This window comes from Vulpes lagopus, chromosome 23, assembly GCF_018345385.1.
Source record: "Vulpes lagopus strain Blue_001 chromosome 23, ASM1834538v1, whole genome shotgun sequence".
NCBI classification, from domain to species: Eukaryota; Metazoa; Chordata; class Mammalia; order Carnivora; family Canidae; genus Vulpes; species Vulpes lagopus.
The window spans coordinates 15,183,514-15,208,056 of NC_054846.1; positions in this window are offsets into that span (position 1 = coordinate 15,183,514).

The following is a 24,543-nucleotide window of genomic DNA, read 5'->3' on the forward strand; positions in this document are numbered from 1 at the left end:
AATCAAGGATTCTTCAAGGATTATACATTGTATAATAATGATTTTTTTTTTTACATTGGTGCTCACATATCCTACTCCCTCTGAGCAAAAGGCAGACTCTTCTAAATATCTTTCTTTGTATACTAGTCTTGAATGAATGAATGAATGAATGACCCAATTAAAGGATGAATCCTGACTAGGATGTTTACATTAGAGCAGATTAACTATTTTCTTTGAGAAGATAGCTTTCTCCTTCTTTTTCTGTTTACAAAATGAAAATATTGTATAATAATGGGATCTGATTGTATTCTAGATAGGATTATTAAAATGTACCCTATACTAGTGCTTCCCCAAATACAGTCATCAGAATGATTACCAGTCAACAAACTATTGTCATTTGGCAGCGAGATAAGGAGTTTTGACATAATGAAGTCAATTGTGTCACTAAAAACCTACTCAGCTGGCTTTTTTTTTTTTTTCAATAAAACTTTGTCTATTAAGGAAGTAGTGTGCTGATTTGCATTCTGGCTTAAGCTCCTTATCTTGTTGCCAGCTGGCACCTTTTGTTACACTACAACAGAGGATCAACTGAATTTTCTGAACGCTATAGAATATTTTCTTGGACATGGCAAAGGCCTGGTAAAGTACTTAAAAGTCTCAGGATAATCTCCAGAGTTATATAAAGGGATGATGTATTTGAAAACGAGGAAATTGTTTTTGAAAGGACTACAACGTTTAAAGGCAGCAAGATGTAGTGGAAAGAACATGGATTTTATGTTTAAACCTGGTTTCGAATCATTGCTCCGTCACCTGCCATGTGACTTTATATTGTCTTTGTTTTGTCACAGCTAAGTGGAAATAATACCTGCCTCCCTGAAGTTACGCAAGGTTTAAATAACACAATATGCATTGGGAGCCTAGCACAGGGGCGCATGTAGGAGGCACAGTAACTATTAACCGTTTCTCTCTTTCCAAAACAAATATCAGCTGCCCAGTCACACTCTTGTCAACACCTCTCTATCCTTAACCTTGTTAAATTTCAAGTGTGTTCTTGTTGGAGTCATTTCCCTTGCTCACATGGTTTGCGTGGTTTGTTGTGAAGGCACATATGAGGTAGGAAGATGTTCCAGGAAGCAGAGAAAGAGAACGGAGAAGGAAAATTGAGATTAAATCTGTACATGAGGGGATCCCTGGGTGGCTCAGCAGTTTACTGCCTGCCTTTGGCCCAGGGCATGATCCTGGAGTCCCAGGATCGAGTCCCACATCGGGCTCCCGGCATGGAGCCTGCTTCTCCCTCCTCCTGTGTCTCTGCCTCTCTCTCTCTCTCTATCATAAGTAAATAAATAAATAAATCTAAATAAAGAAATAAATCTGTACATGATGGTATTAATGTCATTACAAAAATACCATGGTACAATCAAACTAGATTCCTTACTACCATCGCTATCACTAAGAACACATCCAGAGGGCACTCTTTTTTTTTTTTTGATACCCATATAACCATTATTGTTGCTATATATAAATGCCTGATTAAAGTAAATACTCAAGAAAAGTTTTTCCTTTTTTTTTTTTCCTCATTCCTCTCACTGTCTTACGCCAAAAGGGGAATTATTTCCAATAGCCATTCATCAGCAATACATTTACAACAATAGGAATTATAGAGTAGTGCCTGGCTGGCTCAGCCAGTAGAACATGTGACTCTTGATCTTGGGGTTTTTAGTTCAAGCCCCACATTGGACATAGAACTTACTTTAAAACAAAAAAAGTGTAGAGGTTCCTGGATGGCTCAGTTGGTTAAGTGTCTGCCTTCCACTCAGGTCATAATCTCTGGATTGTGAGATCAAGCCCTGGGTCAGGCTCCCCGCTTAGTGTGGAGTCTGCTTCTCCCTTCTCCCTTTCCCTCTATGCCCCGTTCATGCTGTCTCTCTTTCTCAAAAAAATAAATAATTTAAAAATTGTATAGATTGCATTTTTTTCCTTAACTGGCTAATCACAAAGTTTAGCTTTCGATTAAAATGTGGAGCACTGTGGGGTGCCTGGCTGGCTCAGTTGGAAAAGCATGCGACTCTTGATCTCAGGGTTGTGAGTTCGAGCCCCACATTGGGGTATAGAGATTACTAAAATAAAATAAAATAATAATAAAACATGGAACACTGTAATGAATGCGTGAATGGTGCTACAAAAATAAAAGACTTAGAAAAAGGAAGCACCAGAAAGAATGTTGAATGTGCTGATTTTGATTAGAAGGAAATGAGTAGAAAAATGGAAATGTTGATAAGCAAATTCATGAGCAGCTCAGGGGACCCCAACATAGATCCAAATTACTACACGAATCACCTCCATCTGTCAGTTATGGGATAAATCAGTGGTCTGGGGAAAAAAGGATCTTGGTTCTAGAGAGAATTAAATCTGGGCCTAGGTGGAAATATTCTAACAACAGAGAATAGTGACCTCAAGGGTCAGAAATAGAGAAGGGTGCTGTTGACAAAATGGGGAGTAAATAAAGGATGATTTTTTAAAAAACATATTTATTTATTCATTAGAGACACAGAGAGAGAGAGAGAGAGGCAGGGACATAGGCAGAGGGAGAAGCAGGCTCCATGAAGGAGAAGCCCAATGTGAAACTTGATCCCGGGACTCCAGGATCATGCCCTGGGCTGAAGGCAGGCACTAAACCGCTGAGCTACGCAGGGATCTCATAAAGGATGATTTTAAAGAAAATTCATCCCTTTACTCATTTGAGTGTTTATTCACTCTCTAGTGGCAGGTCCAGTGAAATCAGGGGAGAAACTGGATCTGTCCTCAAAAATTGTAGTATGCTATTGTGGTTGAATAATGTAGGCCTGGCTGCTTGCACGGTACCTAATCTATCTATGAATTCTACTCAGTGACGCCTTCAGATGGCACAATAAAACAGCAATGTGCATGGCTTTTTTAAAAAGATTTTTTACCTATTTATTCATGAGAGACAGAGAGGCAGAGGGAGAAGCAGGCTCCGTGAGGGGAGCCTAATGCGGGACTAGATCCAAGGACCCCAGGATCATGACCTGAGCCAAAGGCAGACTCTGCTCAACCACTGAGCCACCCACAGCAAAGCGCATGTTACCAGAAAATCCATGTATAGTCCAGTCACATTACAAAGCCTTCAAAAACATTGTGTATGTTGTTCAAATTTTTGGTCAGAATAAATATCCACATACACACTTTCTACCTTCTGTTCCCAAAACCAGTATTGCAAATAGCATAGAGTCTCCTCTTAAATAGCATGGAGATCCTCTTAAATAGGGTGTTTGCAATGGTATTCACTGCAACAAAATTTTTACTTGTAAATTAGATATTTATTTATTTAATAGTATTAGCTAGATACATAGTGACCTCTATCCTCTCAGTAGGTTCTTTATTTTGAGATCTTTTCAAAAATTGTGATACTATGATATTTGCAGTTAATTGAAATGGCATCAATCCCAACTTCCCCAATTGGTCATGTAATCACAAGGCATTTAATCCCTCTGAGTTTTAAGTCTCTGTAAAATGGAGCTAGTAATGCTTGCTCTATCTACCACACAGGATTATTGCTATGCTCTCAGTAAAAGTAAAAAATACATAGAACAGTAAATTTTTTTAATTACTATAATTCCAGGCCTTGAGCATATACCAGTATCCAGGGTGGTATTTAAATTGCCACCTAATTTTTCTGAACACTGTGAAAGAGGAGCTCAGACTAGATTTCTCTGTTTCTCTGTTAAACTACCACACGACCTCATGTTTTCTATTCCTATTGCTATTTCTGTATTTTTCCTTCCTAATAATACTGTAATGAGAAGTAGTTTTTTTTTTTTTAAGACCCTATTTCACAGTGCAGTGGGGGGTTGGGGGGGAGTGGGTAGCAGCAGGCAGAAGGAGAGAGCGCCCTGGGAAGTGGTTTAAAAATAATTTAAGCCCCTGGTAGTTACACTGAAAATACTGAGAAAAAAACAGTAGAAGCTTTATTTTTTTAATATGACAATGGGGAAGAAAATTAACATTAGGGAAGTCCTGATCTAATAGAATTATTTACGTTATCTCACTAATCTCTTTTAGTTCTCACAATCCTATAGGATAAGATTGTACTTGAGGAGGATTCTGGGTGGCTCAGTGGTTTAACTGTCTGCTTCTGGCTCTGGTCATGATCAGAGGGTCCTGGAACAGAGCTCTGAGTTGGGCTCCCTGCTCAGCGGGGAGTCTGATTCTCACTCTTCCTCTCCCTCTACCCCTCTCCCCCCACTCATGTTCTCTCTCTCTCTCTAATAAATGAAATGAAATCTTTTTTTAAAAAAATTGTACTTGAGGAAATAAGACTCAGTGGCTTAGTGACTTGCCCCAAATCATAGCTGTAAGTATGGAGCTGAGCTTGAACCCAAGTTTAATCACCAAGATGAACTTTTTTCCTCTAAGGAATTCCCAGGTACTATCAATTCTGCTGGTCTGGAGTCCATGTTTTAAGAACGACTGGGCAAGACTGATGTATTTATCACCTAGACTCTATAATGTTAAATTCAATAGTGAGTTGGAAAACCAGGATATACTGGCTAAGGAGCAACTCAGTTTACCCCTCTTGAAACACAGTGAAAAATAAGAGGGAAAAAAAACACACAAGCCAAAAAGAAAAGAAAATTAAAATGGCAAGTGTAAATCCAATCCAATCACATTACATGTCAATGGAATAGCCAATTCAGTAAAAAGGCAGATAACAGATTGGATTAAAAAAATCCAATTATATATTGTCAACAGGAGACACACTTTGGATTCCAAGATATAAATAGAAAGTAAAATTATGAAAAATGGTATATCATGCAAACAACAAAAGAAAGTTGAACTGATTTTATTAATGTCAGACAAAACAGACTTAAAAGTCTATTAACAAAAAATGTTTTTAGAGATTGGGAGGGACATTTTATAATGAATGTCAGGAAGCTATAACAATTGTAACTGTATATACATCTAACAACAGATCACCAAAATACATTAAGCAAAAACTTACAGAAATGAAGGGAGAAATAGCTGTACAATAATAGTTGGAGACTGCAATACTCTGTTTTCAAAAATGGGTAGAACAATGGATAGAAGGTCAGCCACAACATAGGAGACTTGAATAATGTTATAAACCAACTAGATCTAATGGATATCTATGGAGCCCTCTACCCAACAACAGAATATACAGTCTTCAAAGTGCACACAAGAAATTCTCCAGGATAGACCATATGCTAACCTATAAAAACAAATACATTGAAGAGGATAGAAGTAATACAAAGTATGCTTTCCAGCAAGATTGGAATGGAATTGGAAATAAGTACCAGAAAGAATTTGGGGAAACTCACAGGTATGTTGAAATTAACAACACACTCCTAAATACCCAAAGGGTCAAAGGAGTAACCAAAAGGGAAATTATAAAATACTTTGAAGTGTACCTGGCTGGCTCAGTTGATAGAGCATGCAATTCTTGACCTCACAGTTGTGAGTTCAAGTCCCAGGGATTGGGTGAAGCCTACTTAAAAGAAAAAAGAAAAGAAAATACTTTGAGATGAATGAAAATAAAAGCACAAATGAAACTTATGGGATGCAGCTAAAGCAGTGTTTAGAAGATAATTCATAGCTGAAAATGCCTATCTTAAAGGAGAAAGATCTTAATCAGGAACTTAACCTTCCACTTTTAAGACATTGGTAAAAGAACAAACTAAATCATAAGTAAGCAAATGAAGTAATAAAGATTAGAGAAGAGATATATGAAAGAGAGGATAGAAAAACAATAAAAATGAAAACCAAACCTTTGGCAATGTCAAATATCAAAAACTGGGCAGCCCGGGTGGCTCAGTGGTTTAGCACCGCCTTCAGCCCAGGGCATGATCCTGGAGCCCCTGGATGGAGTCCCATGTCAGGCTCCCTGCATAGAGCCTGCTTCTCCCTCTGCCTGTGTCTCTGCCTCTGTCTCTGTGTGTCTCTCGTGAATAAATAAATAATAAAATAAACAAATATCAAAAACTGACAATCTTTGGGGCAGCTGGTGGCTTAGTCAGTTAAGCGTCTAACTCTTGATTTTTGCTCAGGTCATGATCTCAGTGTCCTGAGATCAAGCCCTGCACTGGGCTCTGCGTTCAGTGGGGACTCTGCTTGAGGATTCTCTCTCTCTCTCCCTCTGCCCCGTCCCCACACACTCTCTCTCAAGTAAATAAATCTTAAAAACAAAACAAACAAACAAAACAACAACAACAGCAGCAACAAAAAAACCCTGACAAACTAGCTGGATAGACCAAGAAAAAAATAGAACGACTCAAATTACTGGAATCAGAAATGAAATAGGAGATATTATTGCTGACTTTACAGAAATAAAAAGGATTATAGAGGAATACTATGTACAATAAATTTATTGTATGCCAATAAATCAGATAACTTAGATAAATGGGCAAATTCCTATAAAGACACAAAATGCCAAAACTGACTCAGGAAACGGGCAGTCTGGGGGCACCTGGGGCTCAGTTAAGTGTCTGCCTTTGGCTCAGGTCATGATCCCAGGGTCCTGGGATCAAGCTCTACAACAGGTTCTTTGCTTAGTAGGGAATCTGCTTCTCCCTCGTCCATGCAGCGCCTCCTGCTTGTGTTCTTTCCCTCTCTCTGTAAATAAATAAATAAAATCTTTAAAACATTTTTTTAAAAGAAACATAATCTTAATAGACCCGTAAAAATATAAGTAATGAAGAGAGTTACCCACAAAGAAAAGCCAGTTTCAGATAGCTTCACTAGCAAATTCTACCAAATATTTAAAAAAAGAATTACCAATTCTTTACAAACTCTTATCAAAAAATAGATTATGAGGGAACATTTCCCAACTCATTCTATGAGGCTAGAATTACCAGATAACAAAAATAGAAATGTCACAAAAAGAAAGCTAAAACCCATTATCTCCTGTGAATATGAACACAAAAATCCTCAACAAAATACTAGCAAACCAAATCAATAACATATCCAAAGAATTATACATTATGACCAAATGGGAAATATTTCAGGAAACTGAGATTGATTTAATATCCATAAATCAATAAATGTAATACACTCTATTGACACAAATAAAATAAAAAAGCCACGTGGTCATTTAATAGTTGCAGAAAAAGCATTGACAAAATCCAATGCCCTTTCATGATAAAAAACACTTAAAAGACTAGGAACAGAAGGAAACTTCTTCAATTTGATAAAAAGCATCTGTGGGTATATCTGTTGGCTCAGTGGGAAAAGCATGCTATTCTTGATCTTGGGTTCATGAGTTTGAGCCCCATGTAGGGTGTAAAGATTACTAAAATAAATAAATAAATAAATAAATAAATAAATAAATAAATAAATAAATAAATAAAGTTAAAAAAAGGCTTAAAAGAAAAGCATCTACCAAAACCCCACAGCAAATAAGACAAGCATGACCACTCTTGCTACTTCCATTCAACATTATATTGAAGGTTCTAGCAGGAAATCAGGGAGATAAATAAAAGGCCTCCATATTGGAAAGGAAGAAGTAAAACTATATTGACAAATGATATAATCTTGTATATAGGTAATTAAAAAAATCCACTGAGAAAACTATTTGAGCTCATTAACTAGTACAGTAAGGATGCAAGGTACAAGATCAAAATGCAAAAATCAATTGTATTTTTAGACCAGCAATGAACAGTCTGAAATTAAGAGAATTCTATCTAGTGGCTCAGTCAGTTAAAGCTCCGATTCTTGATTTTAGCTCAGGTCTTGATCTCAAGGTTGTGAGTTCAGGCCCTACATTGGGCTCCACACTGGGTGAGGAGTCTAAAAAGGAAAGAAAATTCTGTGTGTGGGTCATGTGGCTGGCTCAGTTGGTAGAGCATACAAATCTTGATCTCAGGGTCATGAGTTCAAGCCCCACATTGCACATACAGCCTAATTTTTAAAAAAATCTATTTACAATAGCATCCAACAAAATAAAATAGGAATAAATTTAATAAGGGGCACCTGGGTGGCTCAGTCAGCTATGTGTCTGCCTTTGGTTCAGGTCATGATCCTAGGTCCTGGGATCTTGCCCTATTTTGGTCTCTGTGCTCATCAGAGTTGGCTTCTCCCTCTGCAAGTCCTCCTGCCCCTCCCCTTGCTTGCTCTCTCTCTCAAACAAATAAAATCTTTTAAAAATATATAAAATCTTGGGGTACTTGGGTGACTCAGTCAGTTAAGTGTCCCACTCTTGATTTCAGCTCAGGTCATGATCTCAGGGTCATGGGTTCAAGTCCCACTCAGACTTGGTGCTCAGCAGGGAGTCTGCTTGAGATTCTCTCTCTCTCCCTCTCTCTCTGTTCCCCTCCCCATACTCTCTCTCTCTCTCTAAAATAATAAATAATAAATCTTAAAAAAATAAAATCTTAAAAAAAGAAATACATTTAATAAAATAAGTACAAAATAAATACATACATAAAAGTAAACCAGTCTGTCTATGGTCAACTGATTTTTGATAAGAGTGCCAAGACCGTTTAATGGAGAAAGAACAGTCTTTTCAACAAATGGTGTTAGGACAACTGGATAGCCACATGTGAAAGAATGAAATTTGAGCCTGATACCATTATATAAAAGTTAATTTAAAAAAAAACCACATTAATTCAAGGGGGTATCTGAGGATGCCTGGGGTGGCTCCTCAGCTAAGTGTCTGCCTTCAGCTCAGGGCATGATCTTGGAGTCCTGGGATCGAGTCCCACATCAGGCTCCCTGCATGGAGCCTGCTTCTCCCTCTGCCTGTCTCTCTCTCTCTCTCTCTCTTTCTCTCTCTCTCTGTCTCTCATGAATAAATAAATAAAATCTTAAAAAAAACAAGCAAAGGGATATCTGGCTGGCCCTGTCAGAAGACCATGTGACACTTGATCTCAGGGTTATGAGTTCAAGTCTCACATTCCATGTGAAGCCTACTTAAAATAGAAACTTAAAAAAATTATTCAAAATGGACCAAAAGCCTAAATTTAACAGGTGAAATTGTGAAACACTTAGAAAAACTGAAAGGTAAGTCTTTTTGATCTCTAATTTGTCCATTCCATTGATTTTTAGCTGTGACACCAAAAAGCACAAGTAAAAAAAAAAAAAAGATGAATTTGACTTCATCAAAATTAAAAACTTTTCTGCTTCAATAACACTGTCAATAAAGTTAAAAGATAATTCACAGAATGAGAGAATATATTTGCAAATCATACATTTGATACAAGAATTGTACCTAGAATATATAAAGAATGGTATAAAGTCAATACTAAAGATAAATAATCTGATTAAAAATGGACAAAAGATATGAGTAGACATTTCTCCAAAAAAGATATACAAAGGCCAAAATATATATAGAAAACTCAATGACATCAGTAATCATTCATGAAATGTATATCAAAATCCCTCACTTGCTATGATGGCCATAATCAAAAAGTCAGGTAATCACAAATGTTGGTGAAGATGTTAAGAAATTGGAACATTTATACACTGTTGGTAGGACTATAAAATGGTGTAGTGACTTTACAAGACAGATTGGCAGTTTTCCAAAATGTTAGATAAAGAATTTCCATAAACCTGGTAATTTCACTCCTGGGTATATAATTTTAAGAATTTAAAACAGATGTTCAAACAAAAATTTGCCCACAATTATTCATCTAGCACCACTGTTCATGATAGCCAAAAGGTGGAGATAACCCAAAGAGTCTCTCAACAGATAAGTAGATAAACAAAAGATGGTGTATCTATACAGTGGAATATCATTCAGCCATAAGAAAGAATGGTACATGCTACAACATACATGAACCCTGTAAACATTATTCTAAGTAATTCAGACACAAAAAGCCACATATTATATGATTCAATTTATTGAAATAACCAGCATTTCCAAATCATTACAGAAAACAGATCAGTGTTTCCCCAGTAGAAGTAGAACAAAGGTGTGTGTGGGGAAAATAAGGAATAACTGCTTACAATAAAAATTATAAAAAGACAAAACCCGTATGCCTACCATCCAGTTTAAGACAAATGTCAAATACAAAAAAGCAAACTGAATTCAACAATAAAAATGGGTTTAAAAAAATTTTTTTTTTAAAAAGCAAGTTAGAACCTTTTACTTCATGTGGTACACCAAATGCCAAAATGCACAGTTCAGAACTTCTTTGGTCAGTTGTAGGAAGCCAAATAAATGTATTAAACAGCAAAATGACGCAATCAGAACTGTGCTTTAGGAAATCCATCTGGCATCACAGGTTGATTGGTGAGAGATGACTGGAGGCACAGACTTCCTGTAACGGTCAGAGACTCTTGAGGCTTTAAGGTGGGCATGGAAGGAATAGAAAGAAACATATGAATGCCTATATTTGTGCTTTTGTCTTCTTTTATATCCTCTGCACTTACAATCCAATCTCAGTTATAGTAGGAGTTAGCAGACCAGAGAAGTATCCTTCTAGATACAGGCAAATCTAGAGCTTTCCCAAGAAAAACATCAGACCAGGAAATAGGCAGTCTGAAATGATTTTATTGTTAAGCAAGGGATTGACAATGTTTGCTTTCTTAGTCTGTCTCCAACAGGCCTAAGATAAGCAACAGCTATTATTTACTGATCATTTGCTAGGTGAATTATATGTATTTTTGGATTAGCTCACTTAGTTCTTTTTTACAACCCTGGGAAGTGAGTTACTACTTTTGTCCATCTTATGGATGAATAAACTGGGGTTCAGAGAGAATAGGAAGCTTGCCCTTTAGGATAAGAAGAATTGGACTTCACACTTGACTCTAAAGTCTGTGCTCTAAAGAAGGAAAAGGAGGGGAAGCTAAGATTGAGAAGCATGGTGTTTTTGTTGCTCCAAATCTGTCTCTTCCTTCCTTCTGAGTTTATTGTATTTCAAAAGAACCAAGGTAAATTCGTTCACTTTCTGGAAGTGCAAACAATTTTTTTTCATCAGTACTTTGGGGATTCACAAAAAGAGTTGATATACATCTCTCCAAGAATGTAAAGCTGTTGCCTTACAGTATGAGAAGGATAAAGCTACAGAGCAAGGCCACACTCCTGAGGTCGGAGGTGAAGGCTTCACCTGAAGATTTGGACTTTTACTGTGCAGAGTATGAGAGCAGAGGTGGGCACTGAAACAGGAAACCAGAAACTAGAGGATCAGGAGGGGGAACTGCAGGTATTTGACTGGGAGTCCCTCTGTTGTTTCCTTGAGAATTCATTTCAAGGCCTCCTAGAAGGAAAAGGAAAGGTGACCTCTGCACTTTAGTGGCAGACAAGTCTAGGCACTAAAGCTGAAGATAAACGAGCCTTATCTTAATAGAAGATTATCTAGGTTACTCTTTTTGTTCAGCCTTTGGTAAAATCTTATTTAAATGTTTCAACCTGATTTAAGTAGGCTGCAGGGATTAAGAGTTCTGTCCCTCTTAGAGCAGAGGCTAAAAGGGAGGAGTAGGTCCCCTTAAGGCCAGCTTGGTGGTGGCAGCATTGTGAGCTCCCAAAGGGAAAGTAAAACTCAGGACAGCAGAGTTGGGGGTTCTCACCATTGTCGTTGGGATAGTCTCCTTCCCTCCACCGCCTGTTCAGAGGAACGGAGGTATGATCTGTATTAAGGCAGTCAGAACATTCTTCATTTAGCTTAGGACAATGTTTATCAAACTGCGGGTCAGACCCTCTGGTAGGTCATGAAATCAATTTCCTGGGTGTCAATCAGCACTTATTCTTAAATGGAATAAAAACTATCATGTACTTAGAAGGCTTAACTATTGTTTCAGGAGTTGTTTCATTTTAAAAAATATAAAGTATGTGTGTCCATGTAAAATGTAGATCTCCCTGTGGGTTATGACCAGAAAAGTTTGAAAACCACAGTGACAAGTATATATCTAATGAAATCCATTAATCAAGGGGGGAAATGGGGTCCTTATGACTCAGTGTATTTTTCCTTCCCTTCAGAATTTGTGCACGCAGAGTTTTACCCTTTAACAAAAGTAAAAAATAACTTCCCTTAAGAAATTCTTTTCGGTGCTTTCTTTTTTTAATTCTTATTTTTAAAAGATTTTATTTATTTATTTATAATAAAGATTTATTTATTTATTTATTTATGATAGACACAGAGAGAGAGAGAGAGAAAGAGGCAGAGACACAGGAGGAGGGAGAAACAGGCTCCATGCAGGGAGCCCGACGTGGGACTCGATCCTGGATCCCGGGATCACGACCGGAGCCGAAGGCAGGTGCCCAACCACTGAGCTACCCAGGCGACCCTTTTTGAGTGCTTTCATTCAGGAATGATGCACTGTTTATTAGTTCACAGCTCTGTCAACAACTTTGGCCTGCCAGGAATGAAGATACAGTTGAGGTTAGGTGTCTGGAAATCATGATCTCTGGTGGAACTAGACTTCTTTTAAGAGTGAAAGCTTTTGGCCTTCCCCTGCTGCATCTGTGGCACGATTCACCCCAGCCTGCTGATAGGCAGGGACAGTGGGACTCTTCACCCGCAAGACTGCCATTTGTAATCTCAGAGACAATGAGCTGCTACTCACAACCTCCCACTGGCTGGTCCCTGGAGTCTTTATTGTGATGCTAGACAAGCTCAAGTGACACTGTATAATTTTACTATCTTTCTGGAATCAAGAGAAGGTCACGATGCCTCTCTCATACCCCCTGCTGTCTTGAGTTCAATAGTATGTATTTATAGCATTAATTCTGAACCTTAGTCATCCTGAATTAAATGTGACTGAACTGTTTCATATGTTTATGCCATAGTTCATGTGAATCTATTTATCCCCCAGACATTTCTCATCATTTTATATGTAGATTTATAAGCCAGGTAATCAAATACAGCCATTTCCTTTTTTTTAAATAATAAATTTATTTTTTATTGGTGTTCAATTTGCCAACATACAGAATAACACACAGTGCTCATCCCGTCAAGTGCCCTCCTCAGTGCCCGTCACCCATTCACCCCCACCCCCCGCCCTCCTCCTCTTCCACCACCCCTAGTTCGTTTCCCAGAGTTAGGAGTCTTCCATGTTCTGTTTCCCTTTCTTATATTTCCTACTTATTTTTCCTCCTTTCCCCTTTATTCCCTTTCACTATTATTTATATTCCCCAAATAAATGAGACCATATAATGTTTGTCCTTCTCCGATTGACTTATTTCACTCAGCATAATACCCTCCAGTTCCATCCACGTCAAAGCAAATGGTGGGTATTTGTCATTTCTAATGGCTGAGTAATATTCCATTGTACACATAAACCACATCTTCTTTATCCATCGTCTTTCGATGGACACCGAGGCTCCTTCCACAGTTTGGCTATTGTGGACATTGCTGCTATAAACATCGGGGTGCAGGTGTCCTGCGTTTCACTGCATCTGTATCTTTGGGGTAAATCCCCAGCAGTGCAATTGCTGGGTCATAGGGCAGATCTATTTTTAACTCTTTGAGGAACCTCCACACAGTTTTCCAGAGTGGCTGCACCAGTTCACATTCCCACCAACAGTACAAGAGGGTTCCCCTTTCTCCACATCCTCTCCAACATTTGTGGTTTCCTGCCTTGTTAATTTTCCCCATCCTCACTGGTGTGAGGTGGTATCTCATTGTGGTTTTAATTTGTATTTCCCTGATGGCAAGTGATGCAGAGCATTTTCTCATGTGCATGTTGGCCATGTCCATGTCTTCCTCTGTGAGATTTCTCTTCATGTCTTTTGCCCATTTCATGACTGGATTGTTTGTTTCTTTGCTGTTGAGTTTAAGAAGTTCTTTATAGATCTTGGAAACTAGCCCTTTATCTGATACGTCATTTGCAAATATCTTCTCCCATTCTGTAGGTTGTCTTTTAATTTTGTTGACTGTATCCTTTGCTGTGCAAAAGCTTCTTATCTTGATGAAGTCCCAATAGTTCATTTTTGCTTTTGTTTCTTTTGCCTTCGTGGATGTATCTAATATTCGACAAAGGAGGAAAGACTATCCACTGGACGAAAGACAGTCTCTTCAATAAATGGTGCTGGGAAAATTGGACATCCACATGCAGAAGAATGAAACCAGACCATTCTCTTACATCATACACAAAGATAAACTCAAAACGGATGAAAGATCTAAATGTGTGACAAGATTCCATCAAAATCCTAGAGGAGAACACAGGCAACACCCTTTTTGAACTCAGCCACAGTAACTTCATGCAGCCATTTCCTTTTAAAGGTTATCCAAGGAGGACAGTAGTCCCTCAATTATGGCTTCATGGCTTAGGGGGAGAAAAAGAGCTCTTTCCCAAAATAATGAGCAAAAAGATTAATTGATACCTCTTTAGTGATATCATTCAATAATTATAACTTACAATAACATGTAGACAATTTAAGGGGAAACTAAGGAAATTCCAACAAAAGCAAAAATCTTATCTAGTATAAATAATTGACTCTGAAATTTAATCCAACCGAAATGACTCCTCTAAACCAGTCATAGTGATTCTATTGTCTTACCAGGAACTGGTTTCAAATTTTCAGGTGCCCAATGGTGCCAGGGTTTATAGAAATACTTCCTCGTTCCCAAGAGTGATCTTCTTTCTCCAGATATTGGCATGTCTGGCTTTTGATGCCAAGAATTTCTGATACTGTCTCTCTGTTGTTGCCTGAGGATGAAGTTGTTACCTAAAAGGTGAAGCTCCTGACAGGTGACAAAGAGACAAGAACCTGGGTGTCCTTTCTGACGTTGTTACGCAACTGCTTCTCTCTCTGGCCCTACCTCTAAACTCCCAAGTTATATGACATAATTTCCTTATTGTTTGGGTATTATTCACAAGATGGGTGGGTTTTAGGAATTATTTACAGCCAAAGCATTCCTACTAATCTACTGAACGTTAGCACCCTTGGTAACATTGATGTCCCCCCAGGTGCTGGTAAAATACCTTCTTTAACTTCACTTGTATTTTCCAGTGTAGCTAGAGAAGGCTCTGGAGAATATACATGGCTCCAGAATCTTAGGAATTCTCTCAGCCTTCCATGTCTTGTCAGGATTTGTTTCTGTCAAAAGCTGCTCTTCTCTTCCTTTCAGCCAGATACCCCACTGACTACCACTGTACACCCAGGCCTGGTTTGAGAATCCTTAACAAGAAGCACATAAAAGTTCCTCCCTTAATATAAAGAATATTAAAGGTGTTATGATCCTGCTTTCTGCTGTTGCCGGTATCTGTTGCTTCAACTCTGCTTAGAGTTCTGAATTCTTCTGACTAGAAGGCTTGGAATAAATTTCTGCCTTCATCTGGCCTTTCTCCCCCAGTGTGACTGACATGAGTTGTTTCCTCCAAGCTTACCTGAAAGAGCTCTCTTGTTATTTTAAAAAATATTTTATTTAGATTCAATTTGCCAACATATAGTATAACACCCATCAAGTGCCCTCCTCAGGGCACCATCAAGTGCTCTCCTCAGGGCCCGTCACCCAGTTACCCCATCCCCCACCCACCTTTCCTTCTGCAACCCTTTGTTTCCCAGAGTCAGGAGTCTCTCATGGTTTATCTTTCTCATTTTTCCCCACTCAGTTTCCCTTCTTTTCCTTATAGTCCCTTTCACTATTTCTTATATTCCACATAGGAGTGAAACCGTATGATAATTATCTTTCTCCGGTTAACTTATTCCCCTTGTTATTTAAGCCTCGTCTGCTTACCTGGATTCCTGTTCCATTCCTTCCCTGACTTTCAGTGTCTTTGTGTTTATTTAGAGGATGGTAAAATGTAATCCCAAGAAGGAAATGAATAGTTTTCAAAGTATATTGGAGAAGTATTTGAATAGGAGTGAGCACAACAGTGGTGCATAGTGTCTGTATACCTGTTTTCTTATTTTGAGGTAAGGAAAATTTACAAGCTGTTAACTTGGTATGTTCTGCATGAAATGTTGTAAAAGTTGCAGATGCATATTGAGTTTAGTGCTGTTTTTTTAACTACCAGAGATTCCAAAGAGAGAAGAGAAATTAGCCAGAAAGTTTTACTTCAAGAGCAACTTTTATTAAAATATCATTAGTAACAGTTCAGTATATAAAGTTAATGACTTCTTTTATATAGCCTCTTGTCATTTATAGACATCAGTCCATTAACCTGAGTAATCACCTCTGTTTTCCCTTCAGTTCCACTTAGTCAGGTTTAGGGGTAAGCAGAGATTTTTCTTTGGCTTGTGTTTATAAAATAACGTTTTACAATCTGCTTTATGTGCATTTGCACATATGAAAAGAGGTCTAAATATATTACAGAACCTTTACTCTTATATATTAACTATGTGAAATTTAGTTTCCTACCCATCAAGATATTTTTTGTTTTAATTATCAGTTAGGCTCTCATGTTCTTCTTGAAATACACTCCTGAATTACTTTCCTGCCTGCTATAAAATTCTATGAAACTATTCATTATGTGTTAGGAAAACATTATTCTGAAACTAGACCTCCAAAAGCTTTTTTAAAAAGCAATTTATCATCAAAGTTAAAAAAGTCTTTTCTAAGAATAATATCGCGAAAGTGAAAAGAGAACCCAAAGAATGGAAGAAAATATTTGCAAATTATATATTTGATAAGGGACCTATATCTAGAATATATAAAGAATCTGCATACTCAAAAAGGCAAATAACCCAATTAAAATGAGCCAAGGATTCAAATAATCATTTCTACAAAGAAGATACACGGATTTCCCAGGATATCTGAAAGTAAAGCATTCCTATGAAATGATTTGTACGCCAAAATGTTATAAAACAAAGAAGCAATTACTATTAATTTATAGGTAAAATTTTTTAAGGATTTTATATAGGGGTGCCTGGCTGGCTCAGTTGGAAGAACATGGGACACTTGATCTTGGGGTTGTGAGTTTGAGCCCCATGTTGGGGTGTAGAGATTACTTTAAAATAAAATGTTTAATTTTTTTATTTAAAAAATCTTTATCTAAAAAATTTTTTATTTAAAATATATATTTAATATATTTTTATTTTAAAAAATTTTAATTGAAAAATTAAAAATTTAGTTTTTTTCTTAATTTTATTTATTTATTCATGAGAGACACAGAGAGAGGCAGAGACCTAGGCAGAGGGAGAGGCAGGCTCCCCACAGGGAGCCTGATGTGGGACTTGATCCTAGGACCCCAGGATCACACCCTGATCCCTGCCTTTCTGAACCAAAGGCAGACGCTCAACCACTGAGCCACCCAGGTGCCCCAAGATTTTATTTTTAAGTGATCTCTATATCCCAATGTGGAGCTTGAACTCACAATCACAAGATCAAGAGTCCCATGATCTTCCAGTTGAGCCACCTCTATGTGGAAAATTTCTTGAGCCCAAATCCCCAAAAATAATCTCTCCTATTTAGGCTTTTCTGATACCTTAGGGCACATCTTCCTGACAGCTGTACAAAATAGAGAGGTGAAACACAGGTGTTCACAGACACGGTTCAAAGCTGTGGCAGCTTGATGCTGAGATGCTAAATGTAGTTACCAGAGAAGGAGCTTGGTGGGGCCACTCTTGCTGCTCAGGATGTGCTCTGCTTCTGTAATGGCTCACTGCATGCAAAACATGATGAATGTTATTTTCGCTTTTTTATGTAAAAACAAAAACCCTTCCCAGATTTCTTTTGGTTAGTGAAAACAAGTATGAATGTAAATCTTCCATAAAAGCAAAGTGACTTAATTTGAGACTATCTGTACAAATGACCAACAAGCACATGAAAAGATACTCAATATCATTAGTCATTAAGGAACTACAAATTAAAACCAAATCAAAATGAGATACCCCTTCGCACCCAGTAGGATGGATGATTATACTAAAAAAGACAGACAATAACAAGTGTTGCTGAGGATTTGGAGAAATTAGAACCCTCATATATTGCTGGTCTGATTATAGAAGGTGCAGCTGCTTGGGAAATCAGGTTGGCAGATCTTTGAGTGGTTAGGCAGAGAGTTACTATATGAGCTAGCATTTCCACTCCTAGGTTTATATCTAAGAGAATTGAAAGCATGTGCCCACACAAAACTTGTACACAAGTGCTCATAGCAGCATTATTCATAATAGCCAAATTCAGTGGAAACAACCCATATGCCTTTCAACTAATGAGATAAACAAAATGAAGTATATCCATACAAAAGAATATTATTAGATCATGTTGAGTAGTGAATGTTTGTGCCCACCCCCAAAATTCCTATGTTGAAGCCTTTACCCCCAATGCAATATTAGGAAGCGGGGCCTTTGAGAGGTAATTACGTTTAGATGAGGTCATGATAGTGGAGCTCCCGTAATGGGATTAGTGCCCTTATAAGGAAAGGAAGAGGGGTACCTAGATGGCTCAGTTGGTTAAGGGTCTGACTTCAGCAGAGATCCTGATCTCGGGATACATACATACATAAAGTATGTATTAAGAATTGAGCTTGGCATCAGGCTCTACACTTAGTGGGGAGTCCGCTTGTCCCTCTCCCTCTGCCCCATCCCACTTGTGTGCCCCCCTAATTAAATAAATACAATCTTAAAAAAAAAAGAAAAGGAAGAGACACTGGAGCTTCCTCTCTTCACTGTGTAAGGATACAGTGAGAAAGTGGCCAACTGCAAGCTAGGAAAATTACTCAATTGCACACTAAAGAAGGGTGAATTGTATGATATGTGGATTATAACTCAACCAAAAAAGTCATTCAATTTTCTATTTAGGTCATATTATTGTAAGAGAACTTTAATTCCACAAATACATTCAGAATCAAGGTAAGAAGTATACAGAAAAATATTAGTAGTCAACAATGTTAGTCATATCTAGATTCATATTATACTCTCTCAAATATTTCCATATGATTTACAAACACATTTATTTCCCCTGAAGCACTGTTCTCTGCACTGAAATAACAATTACTTCTAGACATCTCTCAAAATGTCTTTGAGGAGGTAAAGGGTACAATTAAAGTAGTAGACCATCTGTTGCTACTGACTGGGAGTGGAGTCAAAATTAGCACTCATATTTATCTGCTTTAGCCAACTTATTTCAAGTGTAAATTATCATTTAGAGGTTGCAATCTCTATTTCTTTTTTTCTCTATTTCTTTTTAAAAGTAGGACTTTATATATGCATACTTCCACATATATATACTTTTAAGTGATCTCTACCCTCAGCATGAGGCTGAAACTCATGACCTGAAGACCAAGAGTTGCATGCTCTACCGACTGATCTAGTCCTCAAGTAGGACTTTTTAAAAGGGAGGTATGCTTGGAGCTTTAGACTCCAATTAAAATTTCCATTTATTACATTTTTACTACTCTTTAGTAAGTATATATGAGGATCCCATAGATAATGAATCATGGTAGAAGTACAAATGAATCTATGAAAAGATGTTCAACCTAACCAAAAATTAGGGAAGTATATAATGAGAAATCATTTTATTCCTTCCAGATTGGGAAAGATTGAAAAGATTGATAATATCGGGGACACCTGGTTGGCTCAGTCGGTTAATCATTTGCCTTTGGCTCAGGTCATGATCCCAGGGTCCTGGGATCGAGGAGCCCGGTCAAGTCCTGCATCAGGCTCCCCGCTCAGCGGGAAGCCTGCTTTTCCCTCTCCCTTTGCCTGCTGCTCCCTCTGTTGCTCTCTGTCAGATAAATTTTTAAAATCTTTAAAAAAAAAAAAACTAACAAAAAAACAAAAACAAACTATTAAAAAAAAAAGATTGATAATATCCAGTGTGGAAGAGAGTATTTAGAAATAATCTCTCTCATTTTACTGATAATGAGAGAATATAAAGACATTGTTTTGGATGGTAATTTGCAATATTGATTATATATATGTGTGTATATATATATATATATATATATATCCTTTGACTCACCAATTCCATTTTTCAAAGATTCTATTTAAAAAATATATTTTTAAAGATTTTATTTATTTATTCATGAGAGACAGAGGGAGAGAAAGAGAGAGGCAGAGACACAGGCAGAGGGAGAAGCAGGCTCCGTGCAGGGAACCTGACTTGGGACTTGATCCCGGGTCTCCAGGATCAGGCCTTGGGCTGAAGGCGGCGCTAAACGCTGAGCCACCCGGGCTGCCCCAAAGATTATATTTTATAGAAATATTTTTACAAGTGCATGAAGACATAAGCATAAGAATAGCCACTGCAAATTTATTCATAATAATGAAAATTGGAAACAACCTAATAATCCATTAATGGAGCAACATAATACCATGCGGTAGTCCAAGGTTATTCATTAGGTGAAAAAGAAAGTAGCTTCAATAGTATATACTGGAGGGACGCCTGGATAGCTCAGCGATTGAGCATCTGCCTTCAGCTCAGGGCATGATCCCAGGTTTGGGGATCGCGTCCCACATCAGGGTCCACATATCATACAATTCACCCTTCTCTAGTGTGCAATTGAGTAATTTTTAGTATATTTAAAATTAATTGTCTTCACCATCATCTAATATTAGAAGCTCCCCGTGCTTCTCCCTCTACCTATGTCTGTGTCTCTTGTGAATAACTAAATAAAATCTTTTTTAAAAAAGTATGTATTGGGATCCCTGGGTGGCGCAGCGGTTTGGCGCCTGCCTTTGGCCCAGGGCGCGATCCTGGAGACCCGGGATCGAATCCCACATCGGGCTCCCGGTGCATGGAGCCTGCTTCTCCCTCTGCCTGTGTCTCTGCCTCTCTCTCTCTCTCTCTCACTGTGTGCCTATCATAAAAAAAAAAAAAAAAAGTATGTATTAAGAATAATGTGGGGATCCCTGGGTGGCGCAGCGATTTAGCTAGCGCCTGCCTTTGGCCCAGGGCGCGATCCTGGAGACCTGGGATCGAATCCCACGTCAGGCTCCCGGTGCATGGAGCCTGCTTCTCCCTCTGCCTATGTCTCTGCCTCTTCTCTCTCTGTGTATGTGACTATCATAAATAAATAAAAATTAAAAAAAAAAGAATAATGTGATTGCATTTCTGTAAAATTAATATTTATATGATTTTATATAAGCTGAGTACATAATAGTTGCTCATTAAATATTTAGGGTAGGTTAGGATTAATTAATATGCAGCTTAAAATGTGTGTTTAAAATCTATCAAATTACTTCTAGGAGTGCTTATGGTAGACTTTTATTTTTTAAATTACAATTTTTGAAATATTTAAATTTCTTAAAGATTATATATATGTTTTACAATCTGAAACATAATGCTTGCTTTTTTTTTTTTAATATTGGTGACTTTAGGCCTGCCTGGGTGGCTCAGTCAGGTAAGTGTCCCACTCTTGATTTCGACTCAGGTCTTGATCTCATGGTCATGAGATGGAGCCCTGCTTTGGGCTGGCTTAGTATGGAGTCAGCTTATCCCTCTCCCTCCCCCTCTGTCCCTCCCTCTCCCATCCTTGTGTGCTCTCTTTCTCATAAATAAATAAGTAAACAAACAAACAAACAAAGAAATTCTTTAAAGATAAGTGACTTTAGGGCCCTAAAGTTTTGGACAACACCCATAGAATGTGGGCAGCTCCGGTGGTGCAGCCCGGGATCGAGTCCCACATCAGGCTCCCTGCATGGAGCCTGCTTCTCCCTCAGCCTGTGCCTCTCTCTCTCTCTCTCTGAATAAATAAAAAAAATTTAAAAACCCATAAAATGCAAAATCAAGAGTGAACCCTGAGGTAAACTATGGACTTTGGATTATTAATGATGTGTCACTGTGGGTTTATCCTTGGTTTAAAAAAAAAAAAAGTACTACTGGTGAGTGATGTTGATAATGAGAGAGGCTGTGCATGTGTGATGGTAGGGGGTATATGGGAAGTATCTGTACCTTCCTCTGAATTATATTGTAAACCTAAACTTGGTCTAAACAAGTCATAAAAAAAAAGATGAATGATAATTCTGAAGTATAGCAATGGACCAGGACATTGAAGCACATTCAATTTTGCCTATGTTTTCCTTCTCTATAATTCCCTCCATTTTAGGTTGAAATTATCAGGGGAGAGAGTGAGAATAGTAGGAAATTCATAAAATCAGAAACTTTGAAATCTGAAAGGAACCTTGGTCCAACCACATCCTTTTACAGACAGTAACTAAGATAAAGAGGAATTGATGACTGGTCTAAGAGCGTACCACCCAGGCAGTGTGCCATTTCCAGAGCCCAGGTCTTTTGACTATAAATAAAATGGTTCTTCCTGTTGATGGGGGAAAAAAAACCCGATTTGAAACCTCTTCTTCTCCCACATATAAAAAACCTATACAATTTTATTTTGACTGGATTTCTGAGTCAGATCAGTGGTGCTTAACTTGGAATCCACTTCCTTAATTTACAGTATGCAATTGTACTATGCTACTAAAAACAGCCATTCAAAAGATATTTATTTCATATTTTGCAAACAATAAAACACAGCTACAATATATTTTAACAGTTACATTTAAAGATGTCATTTTATTCATATTTAGTTTTTAGGTTCTCCTTTCTCCAAAAAAGGAGAAAGAATTATTTAGAAACTGAAGTAGACTAGACTTATAACACTAATCATATTTTTTTATATTGTAGACTTTTAAAATGTACAGGATTTTGTGCCTCTTTGTCTAAGAATTGTTGATTGTTGTTTTTATTTGTACATTCTTTTTGTAGACTAAAATTCTTTAATTAGAAAGTAAACAAGTAGAGGACTAATCTCCAAGTAGAGACCATACCCAATATTAATTTTATTTCAGATGGGTTAGGAAAGTAAGATTTTTTTTAACACAAATAACTTTAAGTGACTTTAAGTGAATTTAACTCCAAGAAATACAAAGTAGATAGACATTGACTACTGTTCAGTTCCTGCAAATTAGGAGATTCAAAGGGCCTGTAGAGACCAACACAGATATAGTAGTTTATTTATAATTATCTTCAATTAATTTAACGAAGAATGTTTATCAAGTAAGAGATCTTGAAGGTTTTTTTTTTATTTTTTATTTTTGAGATCTTGAAGGTTTAATAAGGTATTGCATTTACTCATGACTACTTTAAACCTTCTCTCAAGAGATACCACAGGAATTACTTAAAGTAACTTGGTCAACATATGAAACAGTGTTTTAGTAGACTCTCTATTCTCTCAAAAGGAGTTTAAATTATAAGATATGGAAGGTAATTTTTTTGAAAATGTATTAGAGACAAAATAAAATGCCAGCAATAATTCTTGCCTTTAGATTCAAAGGACTGAGTGCAAAATCAATTGCTTTGTGAAACAAGCAGAATCTTTTTGTGCTTTAATTGACCAGAAGATCAACATGAACCATTGGCATAAAACTATTAGGTAATCTTTGGCTGCATTTATAAAAAGGTGATATTTTCAACTGAAGTAGACAGCCTTTAAGATAATCCCTAACGCCTCCTGCCTCCTGATGTTCAACGTCTACGTGTAATCCTGTAAACTGGACCTAGTGACTGAATTCTAACAGAATATAGCAGAAGTGATGGGATACTCTTTCTGAAATTATGTTATAAAGACACTGGTCTTGCTCTCTCTCTCTCTCCACCTCCCTACTTCCCTCTCTGGGGTCACTCGTTCTAGAGTGAGCAAGCTGTCCTAGTGCATCATGATGTAAGCAGTCTTACGAGACTCACATGGCATGCTGAGGAATTGAGGCCCTCAGGTCAATGGCCCATGAGAAAGTTCAGCCTGCTAACAACCACATGAGTGAGTTTAAAGGAGATCTTTCAGCCTCAGTTGAGTCTTGAGATGACTATAGTCTTGGTCAATGACCTAACTACAACCTGATGAGAAATTTAAATCAGAATCACTCAGCTAAATCTTCCTCAAATTCTTGACCCACAGAATTATGAGCTAATAAATGTTTATTGTTGTTTTAAGTTGTCAAATTTGAGGGTAATATGTTACACAGGTATAGATAATTAATATAAGGAAAATGGAGGACTAGAACATGGAACTGAGTATCCAGACACATCTAGAGCATTTATTTTCTTCAGTTCTGAGTACTGTCTTTAAGGATGTTGACAATCTGGTGTGTATCAGAGAAGGAGTTAGAAACCATGTCACAAAGGGAATCCTTGAATGAACTCAGGACATTAGAGTAGAAGAAAAGGAAATTCAGGGAGGAATATAATAGCTACTTGTAGGCATTATAAGATCCTATGAAAGATTTATCAGAAACATGAAACTTAAAGAGCTATAAAAGGTGTACAATGGTCCATCCCTCATTTTATAAATCAGAAAGATGAGACTCTGGGCACCTGGGTGGTGCAGTCAGTTGAGCAACCAACTCTTGGTTTTGGCTCAGGTCATGTTCTTGGGGTGGTGAGATGAGTCCTGAGTTGAGCCCTGAGTGGGAATCCACACTAAGTGTGGAGTCTGCTTAAGATTCTCTCTCCTTTGGGACACCTAGGTGGCTCAGCGGTTGAGCATCTGCCTTTGGCTCAGGGCATGATCCCTGAGCACCGGGATGGAGTCCTACATCAGGCTCCCTGCATGGAGCCTGCTTCTTCCTCTACCTGTGTCTCTGCTTCTCTCTCCCTGTGTCTCTCATGAATAAATACATAAAATCTTTAAAAAAATTATCTTTCCTTCTTCTTCTGACCCTCTCCCCTGTACACACACACTCCTATCTCTCTCAAATGAATAAATCTTAAAAAA